We start from the raw sequence: 18,931 nt of genomic DNA, 5'->3' as shown, positions 1-18,931 counted from the left end.
AATGATATACTCTCAAAATGCACATACAAGTTACCATAATTTCTAGATTAAAAGCTGCCATGTTAGAAGCCAAAGGCAGAGGGAAGGCAGCACAGAGGGAGAGTGGGGGAAAAGAAGAAAGTGCAGAGTGAGACAGAGTATTTTCCCTTTTTTTGAAACCCTCGTTGAGCATGGCTGACATCTCACCCAGAGCAAAGCGGCCAGAAAGCACTAGGAAAAAAAAATAATACTCCTGCTGAAATGCGAAACAGTTCCTGAACGAACCTCTCCCTCCAGAGCAGCAGTTATTAATTCTGAAAGGCTGTTGTTGCACCAGGCCATCTGGCTGCGCCGTAAAGAGTTCAGCGGCTGCTGCTGAGCTAAGATTCCTGTCGGCTCCCATTCGCCCCAGTGACATTATTCACTCGCAAATGTTATCGCACCATTTTTTCCCCCATCGCTGCTGTTTGTGAGTCGCTTTATTTATTTGCAGGCTGTTTCTTACACTGTCCGGTGCAAAAAGGGCTCTGCCAGGAGCCTCCGGGAAGGCGAGGGACAGCAGCCTGGTACAAGGGACGCCCAGCAGCTCGTTCCGTCCCAAAGAGCTGCGCTGTGCTGGGAGGCAGCACTCCGGAGAGCCTGCAGGACTGACAGCCCGGGAGCCTGAAGGCTTCTATTTATCCCCCAGCAGGCAGCGCACAGACACCCTCCCACACGCTGTCCTTCGCCGGCACGCGTAGATGGGAATCACATGATGCTGATTAGCTGTCCGGAATTGCTAAAACATTTTCTCTTTCAGATCAATAGTAATAAGCAGGAGGCTAAGCCAGGTATCGGGCGTGCAATGCGCAAGTCCGATTCTGCTCTTCCCGCAGAGCTGCTAGCCAGCCCCAGAAAGAAATCTCTTGGCGTGCTTCCCCTTCGAACTTCTTTCAAATGCAACAGATCTGCAGACAGGATATTTAAATGTTACAGTCAGGCTGATCTTGTACCAACCCTAACACATCAATTATCCTGTGGATGGGAAAGCTCACAGGCTTTGTTCTTCCCTCGGTGCACCCATTGCAACCGTGCTCTTTCTGGGGAGCCTCCAAAGGAGAGTTAAGGGAAGTGCTCTGCGTTTTGGGAGGCTTTGCTCTCCCTGCTACCGTGGGACAAGTTCAAATCTAATCCCTCTGGTAAACAGTAGGAAAGCAGAAAACAAACACACAAACCAACCTGAACATCTACATTTCATAGCACCAGTGTTTGCTAATATGTACCAGGACACAAAGGACGGCAAAGGTAAGAATACAGACACGGAGCAAAGAGAAAAAAAAAAAAGGACTAACAGACTCGCTCAGCCTCTATATCCTCCACATTCGCACTAATGCAATGTGTTGAGAGCATGTGTGAAGTCTATCTATCATTTTAACATCGAAGTGCCTTGAAAAATATTAAGGGTAAACTTCGCTGTCATTCCAACATATGGCAAGACACCGAAATACAGACGTATCCTGAAGAAACTGGAGAATTTGAATGAATACCTTCTTTTACTGAGGAGTGCATTGGTTTTATATCTCCTAGTTTTACATCCACCTCCTTGACCCCCAATCTTTTTCTTTGACTCCCATTTCTTTCAAGCTAATAAACCAACCCTCCTTCAAGACCTGCAGCAGCACGGTATGTATGCATACAGCAGAAAGGAACAAGAAAAAACAAGGCTATATTTACGTCCCAATAAAAGAATTGACTTCCATCGACCAAAAGGAGAGGGTATGTTTTTATCTTAGGCTTCTCCAGCACTCTGCCCAAATGTAAATGCCTACAGGATGGCATTTTTATCCTTTACCTTCGCAGCAGAATGACACTGCTGGGACAGCCCTTTCCCTTCCCTCACCTCTGTTTCTTCCAGGCCTCCTAGCTGTCACATCACTCCCGATTTTGCTCCCATGACCACAGCCTCTAAATAATATTGCTGCTTCTTTACCACCTAACACAGAACTTTAAAACCGATTTAAATCTGAAATGAATGCTGTGAATACCGGTCCATACGCAAGACAGACATTTAATAACCCTCTTGGGAAAGAAAAGCTTCTCTAACTGCTCAAATGCATCCTGTGGGGATGTCAGCCTGGAGTGAAAGATTCTTAAAGACTTTCTGTGTGACAGCATCACACCCTCTGAGAGTCCCAGGTGCCATTAGGGGGGAGGAGGGGACTACAGCACACTTAAAGAATTCAAGAATAATCAGCCTCAGGTATTAATGTTTTGGTTTAACATGTGAAGGATAAGACACTGAAACTGCACGATTTGGAGAACAGCGGGTGTTAATCAGACATGAAGCTGCCTGCCCAATTTGGCACCCTCTATTTGGGAGGATGCTGGTGCACACACGGTCCCACACAACGTGTGACCACCAACAGGCTACGGCAGTGTGAGGGAGAGGGGCTGCCAAGAGGCTGGGTCGTCCTCTCAGCTACGCTGGTGGAAACTGGAAGCAGCTCCCCGTATTATTCCCACCCCACAGCGCTTCGACCACCCCTCTCACAGGCCTTGCAGTTCAGCACCGCAGCGACCTCGGTCCCAGTTCTGTGACACTGCTGATTTTATGGCAGAAACCATTTTCCATATCTGATGGGGAACGGGAGATAAAGGGGAGGTCCCTTTCCGGACTTTCCCACTCTAAACCTGGGCTTTGTCTCAGCACTACAAAAACAAAGACTTGAACAGGACAGCTTGGCACCCGCGCTAGCGCAAGGGGGAATTAGGCTTTCCAACTTGCATTTTTTGCCTTTGAAATGTTTCCCCCATAATTAAAAGCAATTTTTTTTTTTTTTGGGTCACAAGATGAAATTCCTTTGTGCAGAAGCAAAGCCTATATATCACTTCTTGCTTTAAGCCTTAGCTTTCCCGGAGATTAGATGCCTGATAAACCCTAACTAAGTCAGGGCGAAGGGCAGGGCTGCTCCCTGAGCCTGAGCTGTGGTTTGCTCACTGCCAGGTTGCGACAGACCCTTGGGGATCCCCAGGCTTGTCCGAGGGCTTTTCGGCTTACCCCAGGCACTGGAAAACCCTTCCCCCGCCCTGGCTCCTGCAAGGGCACCTCTCAGCAGAGCAGAGCCCCTCCAGCCGTTTGACAGTCAGGCATGGGAACTTCTTTCTTTAGTTGCTTTCCCTTTTAGCCTGGCTTGAGTTCAGGGTGACCTGAAGGCACAGGAGAACAGAGAGAAACCTTCCCTCCCGGAGCCTGGCTGGTCTCCGAACAGGAGGGCTGGGATGCTGCCATCGCTGTCCCAGCCAGCCAGCACAGTCCCTGGTGCCTCGAAAGGACAAGGTGAGCATCCGCAGGATGCTGGCAGAGGGACAGGCAGAAGCAGGAAGCCTTTGGGGCACGCAGCGAGCCCCTGGGACAACACCTGCACCGCAAGCACTGTGACAGGGCTTGTCCCGTGGGTGCCCACCACGTCCCATCAGCCGCTAGCTGCAGCTCCGCAGGCATTCAGCTGCTCGCGACTTCGGTCCTCGCCCGTCTTGTGGGATAAAGCCCTCAGCTTCCGAGCTCTCAGCCCGGGCTTTTTGCTTCGTGCCTCATCTTTGGCTCGTGCCGATCTCTGTTTCTCAGCTTCCCTCTGGCCCTGTCTCTAACCCCAGCCCAGGGATGAATTTCATCCCCGGCCCCCCAGCTGACACACATTTATGCCAAGGGAAAATCCCGCCGGGGCGCAGAAGTGCAGCCTCCTCTAGCTGCATGAAATACTGTATCCTTTCACTTACTACAATCACATAGGTATTTTCTGCCCCAGATGGAAACAAATATTTTTTATTAAGATCTGTTTTAACCAAACGCATCTATAAAACAAAAGAGAGAAATATTTGAGGTTTGCGGTGGTTGGAATCTGTGCACAGAAAATTAATGCTTTGACATATATTTTGCGCTTAATCTTTTGTGGCAACTTTTTTACATTTGTAAGAGTTATGGATTTTAAAAGTCACAGCTAAGATTGCTTAATGAGCATTCACCACCCTGGAAGTGGAAGCAAGGCTGATGTGGTTTAGTCAGCTGTTAGCTTTATTGCCTCTCTTCTGTACTAAAAGTGACAAGTTGAACACATTATAGAGAGCTCAGATGTGTTATGTAGATGAAGCCTGCAGCAATATCTGCCTGCTCTCTATTATTTATGATGTCTATATAATACAATGGACTGAGATTTAAGCCATTGTGATGCAGTTTGTTTTCCAGGGTTCTAAAGTACAGCACATTTTACAGAGAATTGCATCTCTGTTACATATTAATCAAATCCATCTTACATGCAGCTCTTACACTGTAAACTAAAGGGAAAGAAAGATTAAAGCGCTTGGCTTTTCCTCAGCTGTCAAGGACTGGCAATAAAATAATAATAAGGGCTTCTAAATAATGTGTGTGTGACAGGCCTTTGCTCAGTTGTACAGTCCTTTATGGAGGTTAACTACAAAATAAGTTCCAGTGAGTGATTGAGAACAGGCGAGTGCGTAATACTGTAATGCCAAGCCCTGCATAATTCTTTGCAAAGTTCATTTGCAGAAATTCTCCCAGTTTGACAAGGCAAAGTTGTTGCTGGCCCAGGCATTCGGCAGGGGTGTGAAGAAGTTAACTCCTTGCGCCCGCGGTTCAAAATCCTGGCCTTTTGAACTTGCTTCAGCTGTTGCCTATTAAAACACAAAACTCCACTCCAGCAACAAAAGTCAGCCTTGCTGGGCTTTTTATTACTATTATGGAAGTCATGGGAAAGTTATTTTATTATAAAATATATAAAACTCTGTAGAGGTCTGTGGTTTTGGATTTTTCTTTTCCATCATTAGCTGGGGTTTTGAAGATCAAGAGGTGGAATTTCTAACAAAAGCCTAAATCACTGGAAGTTTTTAAGACGGTACGGATTGTGGAATTTATTGGATTTTTAATTCTTTATTTTATTTCTTTAGCCTTTCCTCCCTTGGCTTTTTCTGCCAGGCAGCCTTTTAAAGGTTCGTACGTCTGCTCTGCCTTATTACCCCCTCAGCAGCAGGGCTCAGCATGCCGCAGCTTGCAGGTGGTCTGCCTGCTTCCCATCAGGTGATTTATCCGGAGCGCCGGAGTGACAGAAGGGAACGCGGGGGCTGCGAAGAGGCGGTCGAGACCGTCACGAGCCACCGCGACGCTCAGCCAGTGACAAGGCTCAGGGCGGGGAACCCAGTGTTTTAGCGGGGCTGTCACTGACTTTCCACGTGGCCGCAGGTGCCACCGCTGCCCTCAGATCAGTCTTTGCCCTGAAAGCCGTGGATGAGAAATCACCGGGTAAAAGCTGAGCATTGCTCTTAAGCTGCACTCCAGCGCGGGTAGGAGCAATAAAGCAGAGGAAGGCGTAAAGGATACGCGCGTGAGGGTTTGGCAGTGTGTACGACAGCCAAGCCAGGCCAAGCAGAGCACTTCTGCAAGCCCCAATGATGCCTTCAGCCGCTCTGCACCAGGGCCGAGGGGTCCAGCCCCTGCCCGCAGCTGCCACAGCCAGAGGGGGACAGACCCCTGCAGCCCCCAGCCAGGTCGCCTCCAGCTGCCCGGGAACCTTGCCTTCGGGAAACGGTGCCGAAAATTCAGCCCTGCCTTCAGGGCACTGCAAGGCTTTAGTGGTTTTGCAAACTGGGAGTTGCCACTGGACCCATTGTAAAGGTTCAGCTACTGGAAACAAATGGGAATTCAGACCAGGACTGGTGTTCTGGAGAAAGAGAGGGGGTTTGGGTGTGGGGTTTGGCTCACCTGTGCAGTGAACTGAGCAGTGATTTGAGGGCCACTAACACCAGTGAAGGAGGTTAACAAATCAAGGAAAGGGCAAACTAATTTGAGGCTTCAGGGCACCATCTGGTTACTGCGAGGAGTCAGGCAGAATTCACGTCCCCCTTGTTTACACCACAGGCTACCAACAGCTCTGTACTATTTTCTGCCACCCCCACTTCACAGAAACATCATTTGTTTCCTTGCTGATCTAATACACCAGGGCAAATTCAATGTTTGCTCTCAAAGAACTGCCTTAAAATGCTATTATACATTTCCCCTGGGTCAGGGTGGTATTTGAAGTACACTGTCATGAAAAGAAGATGCTTCCTAGTATTTTCTCTATCTTCTTTTTCACAGACCTGTTGGAATTCTAGCGTGGGATTTCCCAGCCTGTGTTTCACAGCGATGCTCACGCTGGGACTCCTCAGGAGCAGGCAGGTGTTGCCACCACCTGAGCACTTCACAGCGTGGGTGATGGATTTTTTATTTTTTTTTAACCGGAAAAAAAAACAAACACATTTAAAGCCTGAACCCAAATCTAAGCAAATTCCTTCATAATGTCCCCATGGCTCGGGTTCATTCCTGCTCACACCCAGTTTCCTGCAGTGTATGGCCACTGTCTTTAAGAAATTTAGTTCTAAATGACACTACTGCATACAGCAGAGAGGAAACAAGCTTTCTTTATGGTGTCCTGTGTATCAGATAACATCTGGAAATTAGTAAACAAGCATGAATGCCCTGAGTTCTTTTTTTCTTTCTTTCTTTCTTTCTTTCTTTCTTTCTTTCTTTCTTTCTTTCTTTCTTTCTTTCTTTCTTTCTTTCTTTCTTTCTTTCTTTCTTTCTTTCTCTCTCTCTCTCTCTCTTTCTTTCTCTCTTTCTCTCTTTCTCTTTCTTTTTCTTTTTCTTTTTCTTCCTTCCTTCCTTCCTTCCTTCCTTCCTTCCTTCCTTCCTTCCTTCCTTCCTTCCTTCCTTCCTTCCTTTTTCTTTCTTTCTCTCTCTTTCTCTCTTTCTCTTCTTTCTCTCTTTCCTTTCCTTTCCTTTCCTTTCCTTTCCTTTCCTTTCCTTTCCTTTCCTTTCCTTTCCTTTCCTTTCCTTTCCTTTCCTTTCCTTTCCTTTCCTTTCCTTTCCTTTCCTTTCCTTTCCTTTCCTTTCCTTTCCTTTCCTTTCCTTTCCTTTCCTTTCCTTTCCTTTCCTTTCCTTTCCTTTCCTTTCCTTTCCTTTCCTTTCCTTTCCTTTCCTTTCCTTTTTTCTTTTCTTTTCTTTTTTCTTTTCTTTTTTCTTTTCTTTTCTTTTCTCCTGTTGTTGTTTGTTTCTGTTGTTGCCTTTCAATTAGCTGAACCTTTGCAAAGTGCATCTTTAAACCTTATTCCTGCTGTGACTATGCCTGAAATAGCTGGAGCTCCCTGTATGACCACCCTGACAGTTTCTGTGATATTGGCACTTTTTCTTAAATGCCCTGAAACTCCCAGACTCACAAGACCAGACTGGGCTCTGAACCGTCATATAAAATAGAGAAAAAGGAAATTCTTCTCCCCATGATTCCAAGCAAAAGCTTGACCACACTTGTGGCTCAACCTCCCACCAGAACAAAACAGAGCACCCAACACTCAGTACTTCAAAAAGCTCATTATTTTAAGTAAGTCTTCCCATCCCCTCAGGGCTGTCAACACTGAACTTTCCCACTCACTGGAAGCCACCTTCCAGCCTCTCACTGCCTTTTGGCCATATCTACCAGGATGCAAAAGAAGAAATCTCCTTGAAGAGGGGGCTGCCAAGACGAGCCGTCTAGGCTTCTAATTTTCCCCAGTGAATGGGTAAAGATGCTTTTTGGAAATGGATCAAAACTCCATTGAGGGGAAAAAAAATGACCCTGCCTTCCAGCAGCTCTGAAGGGTTCCTCAGCCCAAATATGGGAAGTTCCTGAAACGAAGCTCGGCGTCAGAGAGATGCCGTCTGAGTCCAAATTGGTAACTGGGGGACAGTCATTTCCATTCCTGTGTAAGCAACACTTAAAAGGATAAATTAGGGCTGGCCACATAGAGGAGCAGGCTGGTTTCTTTTGCTTTACATGGAAAGTGGCCTTCATGCCACCTGACACTCAGAGATCACTTCTCAGGCTATGGGAAATGAGCTGGGAAAACACAAGCGCAAACCTCCTGTGGTTTATATGTCTGCGTCAGGCGAGCCGTGCAGAATGCAAAGGCAAACCTTTCAATTCCCCCTTCTCCCCAGCCTTGAAAGCAAGCACAGTGCTCCATTCAGCAGGGGATTTACCGCAGGGTTTGGAAAGCACTAAGTGTTAGACGAGAATCTTGCCCTGACTGAACCTACTTATAAACCCTTACATTAATAGGCAGCGCTGTGAAGAGCCGATAGCGCAGTGTGCGCGGAACAGAGTTGTAAGTCACGGCGCAGGTTTGCTGAATGAGCTTGGGACCAGCTGCATCCCTTTACTCCCTCAATAACACACTGATATGGGCACATTTATTTTCCTGTTGAAGCAGCTCACAGAATAAATGTGCATCCCATCCAAGGAGAGATTATTGTGGGAGCAGATGTATGCTATACAGCAAATAGTAAACTTATGGAGCCCTAATCCGATACAATACAATTTAGTTTCGTATAAATCCTTTGAAAAAAGTACCACAAAATGCTTTACAGCAGCAGAGAGGAGCCCGGCGTGCTGGCCGTGGCAGTGGGGAGCCCCGCGGATCGCAGGTCCTGCCGCTGACCCCACCTGACCACGCCGTTTGCACGCCCTGCTCCAGCCCATCCAGCTGGAACCCAACGCGCTGACCCTCGCTGAGACCTCAGCCTCAATTCCTGCTGGCAAAGTGCTCGGAGATCCCGGGGCGGACGGGGCCGTGCCGCTATTAGTGCCGGTACGCTGACCTGGCACGGCCGGGTCAGCTGCTCCCAGCCAGGGCAAAGTGCACAGGGAAACAGCGCTGAGTCCGAACCCCCTGAAATTTAACAGCAATGAGGTACGAATTCATGCGGGCTGCTAATGACAAGGCAAAAATGGAAATCCAAAGTAGCGGGGGAAGGTGTAATAGCGTAGCATTTAGCACTGGCAGGAGAGAAAAGCAAATCAGTCATTTCTAAGGGGCGACCTGAGGAGAGAAGTGGCTCAGGGGAGAGAAGGGAGAGCTGTTCCAGTTAAACGGGCACAAGAGAAAGATCAGCCCCCAGCTGTGGAGTGCTCTGAGCACGAAGAGAGAGGAGGCCGAGAGGAGCAGGGAGGGGGCGAGATGCAGCAGACCCGGTGCATGAGCATGTCAGGGAGCTGGGCCGAGGCGAAGCTGCACGGAGCGCAGAACCCAGAAGATGCGTCGTCTTTTTAATTGAAGATGAGCAGTAAGAGGCAAGCAAATTTAATTGGAAACGTAAGGGCTTCCTGTTTTACATCCTTTGCTTTAAATCTTAGTTGAGAATCAGCACATGGCACTGCAAACAAAAAACGCCCCTCACCAAATGCAGCCTGCTGCAATCTCTGTCTTGCTGGATCTTGCTTTAAATAGTCCATAGCCCAGTGCTATGTCTTGTGCTGATTATTCAAGAGCCATTATGATATCAGTGAATGTCTCTGATTGCATTTAATTCAAGTGTGCCATATATTTTGAATTCAACTTGCTCTAGCAATCCCTAGCTCTCCCTCCCCCAAAGTATAACAGATCATTTAAAACCGCGCAGGTCACATCCTGAGCTGTAGGTACTAACCGTGTCATTTCTTCCTCTCCTAGGGGCTTTAAATCCTGCAACTGCTGCCCTGCCAGCGGGAGAGGTGACCCCACATTTGTCCTGCTCATCGCTGGCTAATAACCATTAGGGACAATGGCGAAGCTCCCACCTGCTGCCCAGGAGGAGTGCAGCTCGCTCCCATCAGGATGCCGGCGCTGACAATCTCCTCTCCTTTTCATTACGGGCTTTTGTCGCACTCACACCCCCAGAAACTGCTCAGGAGGGCTGTGGGGGAACGAAGCCGCAGTGACGAAGTGGGTCCTACCCTTCGCAAGTTAGCAAGCACGGGCGAGGACCGAGGCTGCACAAGCACGCCTCTGCATAAATGAGCAGGCAGCTGCCTCGTGTTCCTCCTTGGATGGGGACGTGGGCTAAAATAGGGTGAGAGGAGCACCTGGGGACACTTGCCCAACGTGGTGCAGATCTAACACACTCGGCTTGAATACAAGTCAGCTTTTTCTCTGAGGTCTGCTCCAGGCAGCTCCCAGCCCCTTGGGCCACAAGTTCTGCCATGACATCCCCATCTTCAGCCCTTTGGCGGCACCTGCCTGTGCAAACCATCCCTCGTGGTGCCCGCAACCAGGCAGACAGCTCCAGCTCCCTCCCTGGGAAGGGACCAAACCCCACATCCCTGGGTTTTGGTGCAATATGGGGCGGTGGACATAAAAAGCAGCTTGGCTCTGCTGGAAGACCCTCAGCCGGCATAAATAAGCTGACGCCAGCGGCGCTTTGCCAGTTTGCTCCAGCTGAGGCTACGGCGTTCGGTGGTGTATCTGTATTTTCACACCAGCCCATTGTAAGTCTCTGCCTCGCGCCTCCCTGAAACAGCAGCAGCCCAGCCCCACACTGCAGTGAAGTATTAACTCATACTGAACACAGTTTGTCTCCGAGGACCCTCTTGGCCCCTTCGTCATCCTGTGCTGACATTTTAATCGCGCTTTTGTGGGAGCCGGCTGGCAGTTTGTCATCAGGAATGGCGCGGCGAGGGGCCAGCGCGGGCTGCTCGCTGTGGCGGCTGCCGAGGGAAGCAGCCCATTCTGACAGACTGAGCAATAATCTGAACTTACTGCGCTGAGCCTGTGGGACACCAGCCGGGCCGCTTTATCTTCTTCATTAAAGTGCGCTCAAAAAAAAAATCCATTTTCCTTTAAAGTCTCAGGAACAGATGGAGTAAAATTAATTGCGCCATTAAGTCCCGATAGACAATACCAGAGTGGTTTTCTTTCAACAGTGCATGTGTGTTACAAAGTGCTCTTCGTAAAAGGCAATTACTGCAACATTTGCCATAAAATAAAGGTTGCTTTAATGGGCAATAAACACAGGCTTCAAATTTTGTATGAAATGGGTCTCCAAAGGGCGCTGTTATAGGCAGCTCAAAGGCACAACTGACTTTAGTATTTCTGCTCTGGCTCCAGCTCAGCTAGCTCGGAGAACAATGATTTCCACCCTTGGATATTTTCTGGTGGAATTATGTATGCAGTGTCGGCTCACGGCTGGGCGGTTCGATCCCGCTTCTGCCGGGCAGGAAATGGTGGCGGGGCAGCCTCCAGCTCCGGCCGGCTGCCGGCCCTCGGCCGCGGAGCGGGGACGGGGAGGCAGAGCCACGTGGCGGGGGGCCAGGGCGCAGGAGGAGAGGGCTGAGGCCAGGGCTGGTTCTGGCGAGCAGAAAATCATCAGGCCCCGCTTCCTGACATCGGATCCTTGCCAGTCCCAGTTACCACTGGGTTTGATGCAAAGCCTGACGTTTATTTATATTTCTTTTTAGAATCATTTGACAGAAAGTACACTCTGGAAAATGGATACCATATCCTTGCAAATACAAGAAGGGGACTATAAAAATGTGCGTGGGCGGTGTTCAGAATACAAGAGACAATGACATTTCTCTGTTTTTCGCTCTCTGGGCACTAAAACCCCAAACCAGCCCTTACCCCACCAAATCCCCATCAAACAGCTCCTTACGGCACTGCCAAGTCTGCTGAACGAGCCTGTTTGGTGTCCTAACCAGAAGCAAAACAACAACTCCACATCACTGGCACCAGAAGGTGCATTGTGTTTGTCGACTTAACAGCCAGCCTCACCCTGCGATTCAAACACTTCCAGCGCACGCATTTCAGGCCAACAAAACCACCAGTGGTGTGGAGACGGATGCCTCGCAAAACCTGCACGCTCCTCCTCCGGTGACCGCTGACCTGCCAAAAACGCCCTCGTGTCGAGCACGCGTGGCTGTCCCGCACAGGCACGTGCCCGCGCTGCTGGGTGGGAGCACAGCTTCTGTCTGATTCAGCCTTGCTCGGATTTATTTGAAGAGGAAGGGAAATCATTTCAATTCATTGTATTTTCACATTCCAGTAATTACAAAGAGAGCATGACATATAAATGATCCATTAATTGAAATATGGGCTCTATGAGCTCCAATATTTATAGTGTAAATCCATATTTAATTAAATAAAACCAATAATGCTCATTTCAAAGGGAACATTGAAGCTTTTTATTTAACCATGTAGTTGAGGCTGTACGTGCTCGTTTCTCATTGACCCCTTTTAGCAGATCACCGTAGCTGAGCAAGGTGGGGCGGATACATGGGGCGCGGGCTGGCGAAGCGGGCCGGGCTGCGAGCCCTCCTGCTTCCAGGGCCACCTCGCATCCCCGCTCCCGCACACCACTGCTTCATGGTAACGGCATCAGTCAGCACCTCTGACTGAGCAGCTTTAATCACCCACTTAATTGCCTTAATCGCCTTTTACATAACTAAGAAATCACAACACTGCAATTGTCTGACTCTGACACACAGTAACATCAGGGGTGTGACGCTAATGACGTAATTATATTAATTGCTGGGGGCTAATGTTTTAGGATCGCAGAGAAACAGGCGCTAACCCCAGAAACCACCACTGCCCCCAGGGCACACACCGTAAATAGCGCGGAGGCCAACAGCAGCGGCATAGTCGAGCACAGACAACAAAATGGGGTTTGCCGCCCCAACCAGAGAAAGTCTGTGTGCCTCTCACTGCCCTGGGACGCTAAACAAGTCCTCACATACTCTGAAAAAAAAATAATATATATATGTATATATATATATGTATTATATATATGTTATTTTCTTTGATACCCGCTCTTGAAGTAACATTTCTGGACTCCCTGGGAGAACTGCTCAGTGCACAACTGGAAAGAGCCCCAGGCAAGCCACGTAGCCCTGGCCCTTGATGAGGTGATACAAGTGCTGCGCTCGCTGCGTAGCTGCGTATGGGGCTCTTCCTACTTCCTCGAGGAGGTCTTTCATGATTTTATCAGACTTTACTGTAACAACATGTTCCTTCATTAGACCAGCATTTGGACGCTACCTTTCCTTTAAAGAGAATTCTGCCCCGTTTCTCCGTGCAGCACTACCAACTCTCCATGCTATGGTGCTTATAGACTTTAAATATGACTTTATTTCCTCCTTCCATTAGTAGTCAGCTGGCAACATCACCACTTTTATTTTTTTGCAAAACAAGGGGTAAGTGTGCACAGGGTGGCTTTGCTCCAACACAAGCAGAAACAAGGTGTTTGCATAGGTGCAACAAGGTACGGGCAGCAGGAGCAGCCCTCCGTGCTGACAGGCACCGGGACGGTGCCGGGGTTGTGCAATGCACCGCCTTGTAGGGTGGCACTTGCTGGATGAAAAGCCCTGCGGCCTTCTCACTCAAAGGGCTGGTTGTGTATCAATTTACACTGCCAATGCAAATTTTTTGAAAAGTTGATGGGTGAGTTTGTCCCAGCAAACTTCATTCTGGAGGAGGCATAATCTGTCATTTCACAGCTCATATAAAGCCAGCAGAGAGCACAAAAGCCAACATAAACTCCTATCACATGCTTTGGCTAACTGGACAGAAATGTAGCCACATAAATACACCTGACTCACATCAAATTAATACTGCTGGGTTACTCCAGGAATGTGCCACTCCAGTATTACACATCCTGCAACTATGGCCTTGGCATGCTCATGTATCCCAAAACACACCCTAAAAGCGGGGAAGAACAGGATTAGTGTACAGGCAAGGAACTTGCCGACAGAATATGGAAAATAATCATTACCAAGCCTGAGCCTCAAATTTTCAGCTCCTATTTCTACAGAATCGATGCTGAATTGATTCCTGTAGCTTGATTTACCTCTCCAACATGCAGCATGCACCTAGACTGAGTTTTGAAAAGCACAAAACTAACTAGTGCAAAACTAACTCTGACCTCTTGCACTGTCCCCTACCCTTGTGAGACCAAGAGTAACACCCAAGTGGTCATTCTCATCTAAAGCTTGAGTAAGCCCCGCACAAGCTTGGCCTGCCGCACGCACCTAGAGGACATGCAGTAGGCTGACTGCATGTCACTCCATACCAGAAACTTAAAGGTCTGACCTGATGGTGAGCAGTCACCTTGCTAGGCAAGGCGGCAGTACCCTGGTGGCACTGTCCCTCCCGGGGGAGGAATTCTCTTGCTGGGTTCAAACCTGCCCGAATCCAGAGCTCAGGCTACCAGGTACGCCTGGCCTCTGGCAGTCAAGGCAGCAGCACAAAGCCAGAGCCCCTCCGTGCTGTGCTGGTAAAATGGTCAGGTTAGCTCTGATGACAGCTAAGGTCATGGCATACTAATATCTGCAGGGAAAAAAAATAGCAAAGGACATGGAAACTCCTCAGCCTCACCTGTCCCTCACTAGGGTGTGCCAAGAGGTGGCAATGCTCTCAGCTGACTTTTTGGTACCAGAAGTACTCTGGATCATGTAATTCATGACAGAACCACTATTTTTGCTCTTTCCAGCCCCATCGTTGCCAATGATGCAGTGCGTGAGGTAAGCAGACACCTCTGAAAGCCATATACAGCAGCGAATAGAGGTTTTATTACTTGTAAAGTTTCTATTTACAACACCACCTCTATCTCAGGAGGTAGACAGGAGTCCTCAGTATGAGCTGCATGAAATAAACAAGATGCTAAGAGCTTTCATGGCTTTTTAGTGCTAATGACTATTAATAATAAATGGATACTGCAATAATCTATCCAGTGAAAGTCTTCACGGGCACACAACATGCTTCCTGCACCCCATGCTCCTCCCGGCAGCTGGCACCATGAGCCACCGACTCAGGGGGAAACTGAGGCACGCACAAGTTAAGGAAGTAAAATAGCAATGACGGGAAGTAAAATAAATGAACTGGATAACCACAATACCCAAGTACAGCTAGCGTTTAGCTGAGGTTTTAAGCAAAATACGCTAACCGTTCAGTCAGTGGCTGTTGCAATGTTTGCTTTCTGTTTCTGCAAAGCAGCAATTGTAAATGCCCCCATATCTGGAGCCTTCCGCGCCTTTCTGAGTAGTTCTCTGAGATGGGAAGAAGATATACAGGGAGAAAGCAGACCTAGTGAAATCCCTGGGTCCTACAGTTTGCATGGTTAGATTGTGGAGCTTGTTAACGAAGGAAAAAAAGGACAGGATCACATGCACAAAAAATAAAACCCAAATAAATCTGCAAAATTCCCCAATCTCCACAAGGGTCTTCACCTTTGCTGTTCTGCATTGTTGAATTCATAGATGTCGAATTCTTTATCCCTAGGAAGCTAATTATTATGAAAGGTCAAAATAAATAGCCACACTTGTACATAAAGCTGTTGTTAATATAAAGAAGTAGACATCTCCAATTTGCAAGCTATTTTGTTGTTATAATTACACAGCTCCTTTCGCCAGAGAGTTTGCAACCATTTGGTTTAATTATGAACTAAAGAGAAGAGGAGGGGGGAGGAAGGATGGCCGTGCCCCTGCAGAGCGGCGCTTCCCCAGGTGCCACAAAGCAGCGAGCTGAGGATAAGTGGAAATCAGCTCTCAGGAGCTTCCTTGAACACTTGCCCAACAGAGAGGGAAAAACGCTGTGGGGCCAGGCAAGCAGTTACCCAAGGGTTAAGCATGCAGCCCATTAGAAATGTCCTTCAGTTCTGTGTCTGTTTTTCCTTACAGAACATTAAGCTCAGTGGGGCAGTCAGAAACCCCTGTGGTGCCCCCATTAAAAAAGATCAAGTCGCACATGTCGATATCACAGCTTCACCCATACTGTAATTTGTCTGACAGCAGCTAATGCTGCTGGTGGTGGCCAGGGAAGCCCAGGCTGCCTTTTAAAGAGAGAGACCCAAATCCCTTTAAATAATAAAAAAAAAAAAGTCTGTGGTCAGACAAACTGCTTAGCGACAGAGATGCAATCAGCGCTTCTGCCACTCCTCCCTCCCACTGGAAGCGGGATAAAGCCCAGCACACTACAAAATAATCCCTGTAAAGGCACTGCCGGAGCACGGACAAAATGCTGGGGTGCAGTCAAAGCATAGTCTTTTTTTTTTCCTCTGTTCTTTCTTTTTTTTTTTCCTTAATGCCAAAGGCATTAAAAGAGATGAAAACCACTCCATTGAGCTAGGTGAAACGTTAATCCATTGGCCTTACTTTGCTGGGAAACCAGGGTTTGAATGAGGCCCAAGGCATAAATGAAATGAGTTTAGTGATCTCAGTTTAATTCTTAATAGGCCACAACAGGCATTGCAGATACAGAAGATACAATATTAGGAAATCAAACCCTTTCAGAATTGTTTTTTCCTTTCGGCTAACGAGGGTCAGGAGAGAATTAATATGGAAACTAAAACCTTAAGCCAACCTAAATAGCTCTCTCTAGCCAGCTCAGGAGAAGGAAGAGCCGGGGGTGCTGCCAGCTCACCCTGAGGTGAGGAGCTGCTCGGCAGCGCAGCAGACGCCGCAAAGGCTGATCTGCTGAAATGTAGGGCCCAACTGAAAGCACTGGAGCACTTCCAATGCCACTTCAGCATATTTCGAATCCAGCCTACATAACTGCACATCACGGGACTTTGGACAGTCCCACCAAAGCCCTAGCTTTTGTAGCGTTGGTAGGGCCACTCCTGCTGACAGCCCTTGGAAGCTATGGATACCACCAAACACGTTGGAGTGGGAGAAAGGAAAATCACTCAAATTCCCATCCCTTAACTAGGATCATCCTCAGAAAAAATAGCACCAAGGATGCCGGGTAGAGGGGCGCTTCGATCGTGTTTACATGGGAATTTTAGTTCCTTTTGGAGTTTTCTTCTTTTCTCGTTATTGCAGCGGATAGATTTACTGGAGGTCTCAGGTGGAATGTCAAGCCTCCTGAATGGAGATATTTTGCAAACACCACCTGTCAGTACTAAGAAAGATCAATTTTGCTTTGTGGGAGGGTAAGGAGTCACTTTTTCCTTCTTAGAAATAAAAAAGAAAGAATGCATGAAGACTGGATAACAGAGCCTAGAAGAAAACCTACAGCGAAACAGCTAGTCAGAAAAACTTTACAAAAGTAAAATATTTTCAAGTACATTGTTGAAGTCCAGCTTTGAGCTCCTCACAGACCTAACCCCCAGAGTATGCCACAAAAGCTGAACTCTAGCTCCGCTGGGTGTGCTGAGCCACGGTCTTCCAAAGCCTTCACCGTTTCTCTAAACATCTCCCTGCCGTTTGGCAATGGTCTCATTGCTCTGCCTTTTCCCTTACCCTGCTCATCGGGAGCAGACCGTGTGGCCTCTCAGCAGATTGACACCACTGGAGGGCTTGAGCTGTTTTCCCTTCCTTGTCAGACACAGCTCTGCCATGCGCGCAGGACACCCCAGGCGTGAGGAAGAGGCAGGAGGAAGGGTGAGCAGCCATGAGAAGTGACTGCAGCACCAGGCTACTGCCCCGGGGAAGCCCGTGGCTGCCTGCTTCTTTACAGCCTCACACCATGCTCCTTCCCTCTTGCACCCGTAGGCAGGAGGCCCTCATGCTGGCTCCCGAGCTCCACTCCACAGCCCCCTTCCCACCGCCGGATCCCACAGCAAGCACAGCACGGTGCCATGTCACCCCTGTGAGCCTGTCCATTCAAAAACCTGACTTCAAGGATACCAGGTGCAACACCCAGATATAACAAAAAGAAAACGCCCTCCCCCAGAGCCTGCCAACACCTCCAGCTCAGTTCACTACGACAACAAAAAAAGGAAACGGATAGCCTACAGGGCGCCACAGACATAAATCCTTCAGGAAGCTGTCTTATCTCACCACGCAGAAATTTAATCACCCAACTCACTACGCATCAGGGTGGTGAAATACATCTTAGTCTTGATGCCTGCAGAAAACAAGTTCTTCTCTTAAAAGGTGGTAGCAATGATGTATTAGGTGTATATATATAACCATCACTTTTACAGAACCGCGTGGTAACAGCATTTCCAACCTGGTGGCCTAATGAATACGTAAAACTTGGTGTCCACGGTTAGATACAAAAGCATTAAAGCTGGTGGTGGATGGCTCCATTATCATTCAATCCACGATAGCACCAAGGGAATAGGAATAATTTACAAGTTTACCTAACAAATTATAGGCCTGCTTGGCAATGCATTTCTAGTACAAAACGCCTTGAGCTAGTATTGAGAAGTCATTTCTGAACTGAGCGTGCTACAGGGTTGACTCCTGCCGTTTTTGCTTACAGAGGGAGCTGGAAATGCACTGCTGAGGGTGAATTAGCTGAACCTTGTTGTGCCAGCCGGCCTCGCCGCGTCCCTGAGGATGGGGACGTAAGGGATGGCAGGTCCGGCTCAGTCACACTGCCATGGTTGTTGATGGAGAAACCTCGCAGCGCAACCTCAGTGTGAAGGGGCAGGCAGGTATCATAACCTCAGCAGATGACTGAAAATGAAAACACAGGAGACAGTCATCCAGACTTCCCCAGAATACCTATTAATGGGGAACCAAAGGACTTGGTGGGGAATTAAGACATCTAAAATAAAAAGTCCAAACTAAAATTGGTTGCATATTCTGGCTTGTTCCATTTCAGACTTCTCAGCTGTTTCAATCTGCAGTAAGCCTCTTTTTTCTCTTAACTTTGCCCAGGTTGGTATTCCGTCAGGCTTCAGGGAGACACAAAGTGTGTTTGACTAAAGAACAGGCTTTACAGTTAACAAAAGTGCAATCTACACTGATAATGTATTCCTGTGCGTAATGGCCTGAAAGTACTATATTCATGTATAAGCTTTCTCAAAATTATTTATTAATGGAAGAGATCATATAAGATATTGCTCCTTAATATGCTTGAAAGACTCCCATAAACGCGCAGAATCTCATTCTCCACTCCTCGAATAGGTGGATCGTATCTTGGTCGAGCTCAGAGCACTGTTACACCAACACAACGCCACCAGAAGAAAGGAGAAAATCAGGAAACATCTCAGGCGAGAAGCCAGCTCCCTGGGCTCCAGCCCAAGAGCACGTGAACCTGCAGTCATCGCGGCTGTCACATCACACCGCGTTGCTATGGAGATAATTGCAATGTCATAACGAAAGGCTAATGTCAGCACCAGGTTTTACAAGGAAATGATTGGATTGTATTTTTAATTTACCCCCAAATTACTGCAACTTCTCCATCAGGA

General features: G+C 48.0%; 1 protein-coding gene and 1 long non-coding RNA gene across 6 annotated transcripts in view; one reads left to right on the top strand and one right to left on the bottom strand.

The window, feature by feature from the left end:
• Nucleotides 1–18,931, bottom strand: part of AUTS2 (activator of transcription and developmental regulator AUTS2) — a 761,884-nt gene that overhangs the window by 102,237 nt on the left and 640,716 nt on the right. The gene's annotated exons all lie outside the window — the stretch shown is intronic.
• LOC308180686 lies at nt 6,669–15,100 on the top strand. The gene is made up of 2 exons (XR_013941128.1): nt 6,669–8,733; nt 9,493–15,100. It is a non-coding gene; the product is annotated as an uncharacterized lncRNA (long non-coding RNA).

Source organism: Anser brachyrhynchus (assembly GCF_964034855.1).
Source record: "Anser brachyrhynchus genome assembly, chromosome: 20".
Taxonomy (NCBI): Eukaryota; Metazoa; Chordata; class Aves; order Anseriformes; family Anatidae; genus Anser; species Anser brachyrhynchus.
The sequence above is the reverse complement of the archived record's forward strand: the minus strand, read 5'-3'. Positions and strand labels throughout refer to the sequence as shown.